Source organism: Nicotiana tomentosiformis, chromosome 5, assembly GCF_000390325.3.
Source record: "Nicotiana tomentosiformis chromosome 5, ASM39032v3, whole genome shotgun sequence".
Lineage (NCBI taxonomy): Eukaryota > Viridiplantae > Streptophyta > Magnoliopsida > Solanales > Solanaceae > Nicotiana > Nicotiana tomentosiformis.
The window spans coordinates 102,646,978-102,653,604 of record NC_090816.1 but is presented as its reverse complement, the minus strand read 5'-3'; positions in this window follow the sequence as shown (position 1 = coordinate 102,653,604).

Below are 6,627 nucleotides of genomic sequence, written 5' to 3'. Positions count from 1 at the left end.
AAATATTGACAACCTTATCAAAAGTAGCACCAGATACCATCTCCCTAGTCATAAGCAACTGCAACTGATATGTGAGGCCATCGATGAACCTCTGAATCCTCTCCCTATCAGTGGGAACTAGCCAAACTGCGTGACGATCCAACTCAGAAAACCTCATCTCGTACTGCATCACAGACATGCCATCCTGACGAAGCTGCTCAAACTATATATGCATCTCCTCTCTGCGAGACTGCGGCATGAACTTTTCCAAGAAGAGAACGGATAACTCCTGCCATGTAAGTGGTGCTTCACCGACCGGTCTGCACCTCTCATAAGCCTTCCACCATATGAAGGCAGCTCCAGAAAATTGAAAAGTAGTGAACAAGACCCCACTGGTACTCCAGAATACCCGCTGTCCAAAGCATCCGCTCGTACCTACCTGCTCTGGAGTATGGGCAACATGGGTATGAGTACCTCCCCCTGGTCTGAGAAGTGGCTGGTGCGGCCTGAGCCGAAACCACCTGAGCAAGGCCAGTGCAAACTATCAATATCTGGGCCAAAGCCTCCTGAAGGCCTGGTATCACAATGGGCACAGTTGGTGCCTGAGCTGGCCCTACTGGTTCAACTGTATCAGGTACTTGCTGCTAAGCTGGAGAGACTGGTGGGTCTGCAGGTGCTGCCCTAGCTGTTGTACGAGCTGCACCCCTGCCCTACCGCGGCCTCTACCGCGACCTCGGCCTCTCGCGGCCCTAGCCGGTGGTATTGGTGGCTGCCCATCCTTCCTAGTATTACGTGTCCTCACTATCTGTGAGAGAATAGAATAACAGAAGTTTAGTTACCAGAATCAACAAATCTGCACAACAAGAATGCAAGAATGTGAAATTTCCTAAGGGTTCGGCAACCTCTCGAAGATAAGTACAGACGTCTTCGTACCGATACGCAAGACTCTACTAAACCTGCTCATGACTCGTGAGACCTATGTAACCTAGGCTTTGATACCAACTTGCACGGCCTAAAACCAATCGTCGTGATGGCGCCTATCGTGGAACCAGTCAAGCCAACTCCTCAACCAGTTCAACTAAATAAAAACGTTAAAAATTAAACGGAAGCAGTTAATATTTAAGAAAAAACCCTTTAAACACTGAAATAAAACCACAACGCAATACAAATCTCTCCTAAAACCGGGGTGTCGCCGAGTACATGAGCATATATACTAGGATATAGCCTACTACAATGTTTGAGGAATAAGAACTGAAATACAAATAAAGATAATGAAGGAGAGTCAAGGCCTGTGAATGTCATGTGGCTACCTCGATAATCTCTGAGATCTCGACTCCTCACTGAGTAGCCGCCCTAACCGAAAGCACCCGGATCTGCACACGAGGTGCAGGGTGTAGCGTGAGTACAACTAACTCAATAAGTAACAAATCCAAACTTTGGACTGAAAGTAATGACGAACTCAACCAGCACAGTTCAATATAGAAAATAACAGTGCAGAAACGTAGACATGCTTTCAAGTTCAATAGATATCTCAAACAGTAAAATGGATCAAATCTGAATGATATGAAGAATATAACTCCTCTACTTCTACATGCCAATTGACATGTTGTATGTGACACACCATGCTAATAGCCTCATGTGTTCACACTCTCAAATGCTCAATCACTCAGTACTGTATATGACCCATACGGCCCAGGGAAGATCCATCCCGAAATATATACATCACTGACCATCAGTCACCCAGTACTGAGTAGGGCCAATCTAGCCCGTGGAGAAGATCCATCTCCAGGTATATAATGCTTCGGACAAGATCCATGTCCAGGGAAGATTCATCCCTCAATATAATCAACATCGCTCATTGGGGGGGTGCAGACTCCGAAGGGGCTCCGAAGGGGCTCTTTCAGCCCAAGCGCTATCATAAATCAGTATAACCGCTGCGACATATAGCCCGATCCCATAAATGTCACTCATAATCAGGCCCTCGGCCTCACTCAGTCATCAATCTCTCCAGTCTCTCTTTCACGGGCTCATAATGTCATGATACTAGCCCGAAAACTATGATATGATGTATCAATAAATAACGACAGAGACATAATATGAAATGAATGAATTTGACTGAGTACGAAATATCAATAAAATCAGTAAGACAACAGCAAGAAACAACCACTATGGGCCCCAACAGTACCGACATAAAGCCTAAACATTATTTCTAGCATGAGTGACAGCTCAATTACTTTATCATATGATGAAAACACGGATATCAACAAGATAAAACCACTATACAGTGCCATGGAATCGACCAGGTTACAATTCTCACGGTGCACGCCGTCACTTGGCATGTGCATCGCCTCAATACCAATCATATAACACATACATTCGGGGTTTTGAACCTTCAGAACTAAGTTTAGAAGTGTTACTTACCTCAATCTGAGCAAATCCCTACTCCAATACGCCTTTGCCTTGCAAATCGGCCTCCAAATGACCCGAATCTAGCCACAAACAGTACAATATAATCAATACGGGCTAAAGGAATCAATTCTACAAGAAATTACTAAGTTATAACTCAAAATCCAAAATTGGTTCAAACCCCTCCCTACCCGTGGGGTCCACGTCTCGGAATCCAATAAAACTCACAAAATCCGAAATCCCATCCAACCACGAGTCCAACCATACAATTTTTATCAAAATCCAACACCCAAAATCGTTACCTAAATCCCCCAAATCAACTCTCCAAATCTCTAGCCTCAAACTCTCAAATTACACCTAAAAACACCCAAATTAGGTGGAAAAATTAATGGGGATACAAGATTATTGATCAAAAACAAGAACAAGGGACTTACCTCAAGAATCCCCTTGAAAACCCTCTCAAAATCGCCTTAGGCCGAGCTCAAAATGTTTGAAAATGAAGAAATTCGTGAACCCTTATGTTTTTAATTCTACCCAGCAAAACCGCTTATGCGGTTCACTTGACCGCATCTGCAGCCTTTCACACCCAGTCCGCTTCTCCGGACACGCTTCTTCGAAGGCTCGTCCACTTCTGCAAAGCTGCCTCACCAAGCGCCTATGCACTTCTGCGATCCAACACCTGCATCTGCGGACACGCATGTGCGAAAAGGACCTCGCACATGCGACCACTGCCAGCTTTCTTCTTGACCGCTTATGCGGCCGCTTCCTCGCTTCTGCGAGCTCGCATCTGCGATTCCCAATCTGCAGGTGCAATTACACCAGCAGTTGCAAATCTTCAGCAATTTTTCAACTTCAAACCTTGTTCCGTTAACCACCTGAAATCAACCTTAGTCCCCCGGGACCTCAACCAAACATACCAACAAGTCTTAAAACATCATATGAACTTAGTCGAACCATCAAATCACCTCAAACAATATCAAAATCACAAATCGCACATAGATTCAAGTTTAATAAACTTTGAAACTTCCAAACTCAACACTCGACGCTGAAACCTATCCAATCACGTCCGATTGACCTCAAATTTTGCACACAAGTCACGAATGACACCACGGACCTACTCCAACTTCCGAAATCAGAATCCGACCCCAATATCAAAAAGTCCACTCCCGATCAAACTTTCCAAAAATTCAACTTTCGCCATTTCAAGCCTAATTCAACTACAGACCTCCAACTCACAATCTGGACACGCTCCTAAGTCCAAATCCTCCAACGAAGCTAACGTGACCATCAAAATTCAAATCCGGAGTCGTTTACACATAAATCAACATCCGATCAACTTTTCTAACTTAAACTTTCCATTATGAGACTAGTGTCGTAATTCACTCTGAAATCTCTCCGGACCCGAATCAACTAACCGGTAAGTCATATGACAACTGTAAAGTATAAAAGGAGCAGTAATTAGGGGAACGGGACTACAACACTCGGTGTCATCACGATACATATTGTGAGATTTTGGGTCGTGACAGGTTCATAGGTATTTAAAAATAATATTTAGTGCTTTTAGTATAAAAGTAGAGATTTCCTGTAGCAATTGCCTCAAAGAAAATAAGTGTTTCAAAATTATAATTGATAATACCTAAGATCAATAATGTCCCAAGAAAGATTAAATGGGTTGGCTATATTATCAATTGAAAAGGAATTATTAGAAGAAATCGATTATAAAAATCATTAACAACTTTGCATCTTAAAAAGCTAGAAAATAGACTTCAAATAAAAATATATATCATAACTTACTTTTAAAAATTTAGGCCTCACATTAAACTTTGACTTTAGGCTACACATGTGCTTGAGTCGCCCCTTAAAGTTTGTCAAGGTAAGTAGTTCTCTCGCTAAATTATGTATTTTATAACGAGAATATATTAAAAACTTCTAAACATTAGCACCAAAAGGTCCTCTCATCACATTTCAACTACAACAAGGTGGCTACAAAATATTAGTTTGCCATGTCATCTTCATTAACTGATTACTGTAATCAATTTGACCCAACGATAAACTAAAAACTACCATTTCAATTACTATATGGTTTCTCTATGATAATAAAATAAGCACTATTAGTTTATTGATTAATTTTCATTAAGATTTAATTATTGCACCTGAAAAATATAAATCATACTAGAAAACCTATCATCGACTAAGCATGGATGATGCATATAAATAAACAAAGAATATCCGAGTTCTTTGGAGGCTTGAATAAAACTTTTATGAGTTTCCTATATTATATCCAATAATAGAACCTTCTCGTTCATATGATATTTGATAAAACAAAGAAGCAAGTAGAGATTGAACTTGGCATCTCTGACTGTTTCATCTAATGATCAAAAGATATAACACTAGTTTGAATTATAGAAGTTGTACAAGAGGTACAAGAATATATTCATTAACCAAGAGACATAGCAGTGAGAGAAATTCAAAATTGAGATTCTCCACGGGTTTCTCAAGACAAGTGGCTCTGATACCAAATTCAGGGAGAAGGAGAGGACTCCCAATCGCTCAAATTCTCTTTGAAGAGAAGCGAGAAAATGGTTCTTTCTTTAGTTTACTCAACTTGCTTACATAAAATGGTTATAATGCCCAAGTATTTATAAGATTCTACAAACATGTATCCGGTCTAGTACATGTATCATAATTTAAATCTCATCTTTCCTATTCCCTAGTTCATGAATAAATTATACATGCATCTTAACATTAATTTCCTAATACATAAACTAGTAACTTCGTGTATTTGAAATGGATCTAGTTTATTTTTCACCAATATGGACCTTTGGAATCAACATTATCTCTAGCATTGGGCAAATACTTTGAACCTACGCTCATACGCTACTCATACATTAAAGGGAGATATCCGCACATAACACTATATTGTTGTTTAAAAGATATACAACAATTGTAAAGTATTTAAAATTAAGATAAATACAGAAAGCTTACTTCTCAGACGCAACTGCTTCTTCGTTGCTGCACTTAGGACTGGGCATATATCGGGTAAAATCGATAGCCCGAACCGAAAAAAGTTTATTGGGTTATCGGTATCGGGTTATTGGATCAACGGTTCGGTAACGGTTTAGTATTTTTTTCACTATCGGGTTATTGGTACGGCCTCGATTTGCCCAATTTTATTAATGGATTAATCGATAACCCAATAAAAATTAATAAAATTATGACTTTACCCTTAAGTATTTAAATACATTTAGGGCTTTAAACCTTTAGTTCATTCTCGTTTTCTCAGAACGTTTCACAGCCGCAATCTGCACTCTTCATTTTTCAAGTCTTCACATTTCACTGTCTTTATTCCATCAACGGTAGAAGTTGTATTTGTGCAATTAACAGGGGAATTTGGGTTAGCGGACCAAACTATGGCTATGCGTTGGAATCTCACTATGCAAACTACAGTGATTGAAATCCAGTCCATGTGCATTATACATTGTGCTTCTTACCTCTAGATTGAGTTATCTTATCGGGTAAACCGATAACCGAACCGATAACGATTGATATTCGATTAACCGATAACCGATAACTGATAACCAATATCTTATCGGTTCAGCTATCGGTTTTGCATATTTATAAACCGATAACAGATATGCTAAACCGATAATATTTACAACGAACCGAATCGAACGATGCACACCCCTAACTGCACTAGAAAAGTGCTGAGGATTAGTTTTATTTTAACAAATTAAAGTTAAACAGCTAGATCACAAGGATTGGTAAATAATAACATAATATAGGTTACAATTCTTCCTTTGATAGACTAGTCAAAATTTCACGCCAAATACTTAGATTTGTTCAACGTTGGAACTATCACATATCAAACTTAGGATCAATAGTCTAAAGGTTTGAACTGTACCAATATTTTCTTACACAAGAAGAAGAAGAAGAAGCAGCATAAGCAGCTAATAGGAAGAAGTTGTAGAAGAACCAATCTTACTCAAATCACGGAGTGGTTATATTTGCAGTAATTTTAAATTGTGTTTATACTTTAAGTAGCAATATTAAAAGTGGCTTCGCAAAGCTATTGAAAATTTTAGATCAAGCAGTCCAATTCACCGTCTCATCGTATTGGAAAATCATATCAGAAGTATTGTAGTTTATTTTCTCACTTTTGTGGACATAAAGTTAATACTATTGAAAGGAGAGAAATAGTACATCCCCCCTCCGTTCTATTTTATATACATTATTTTCTTATTA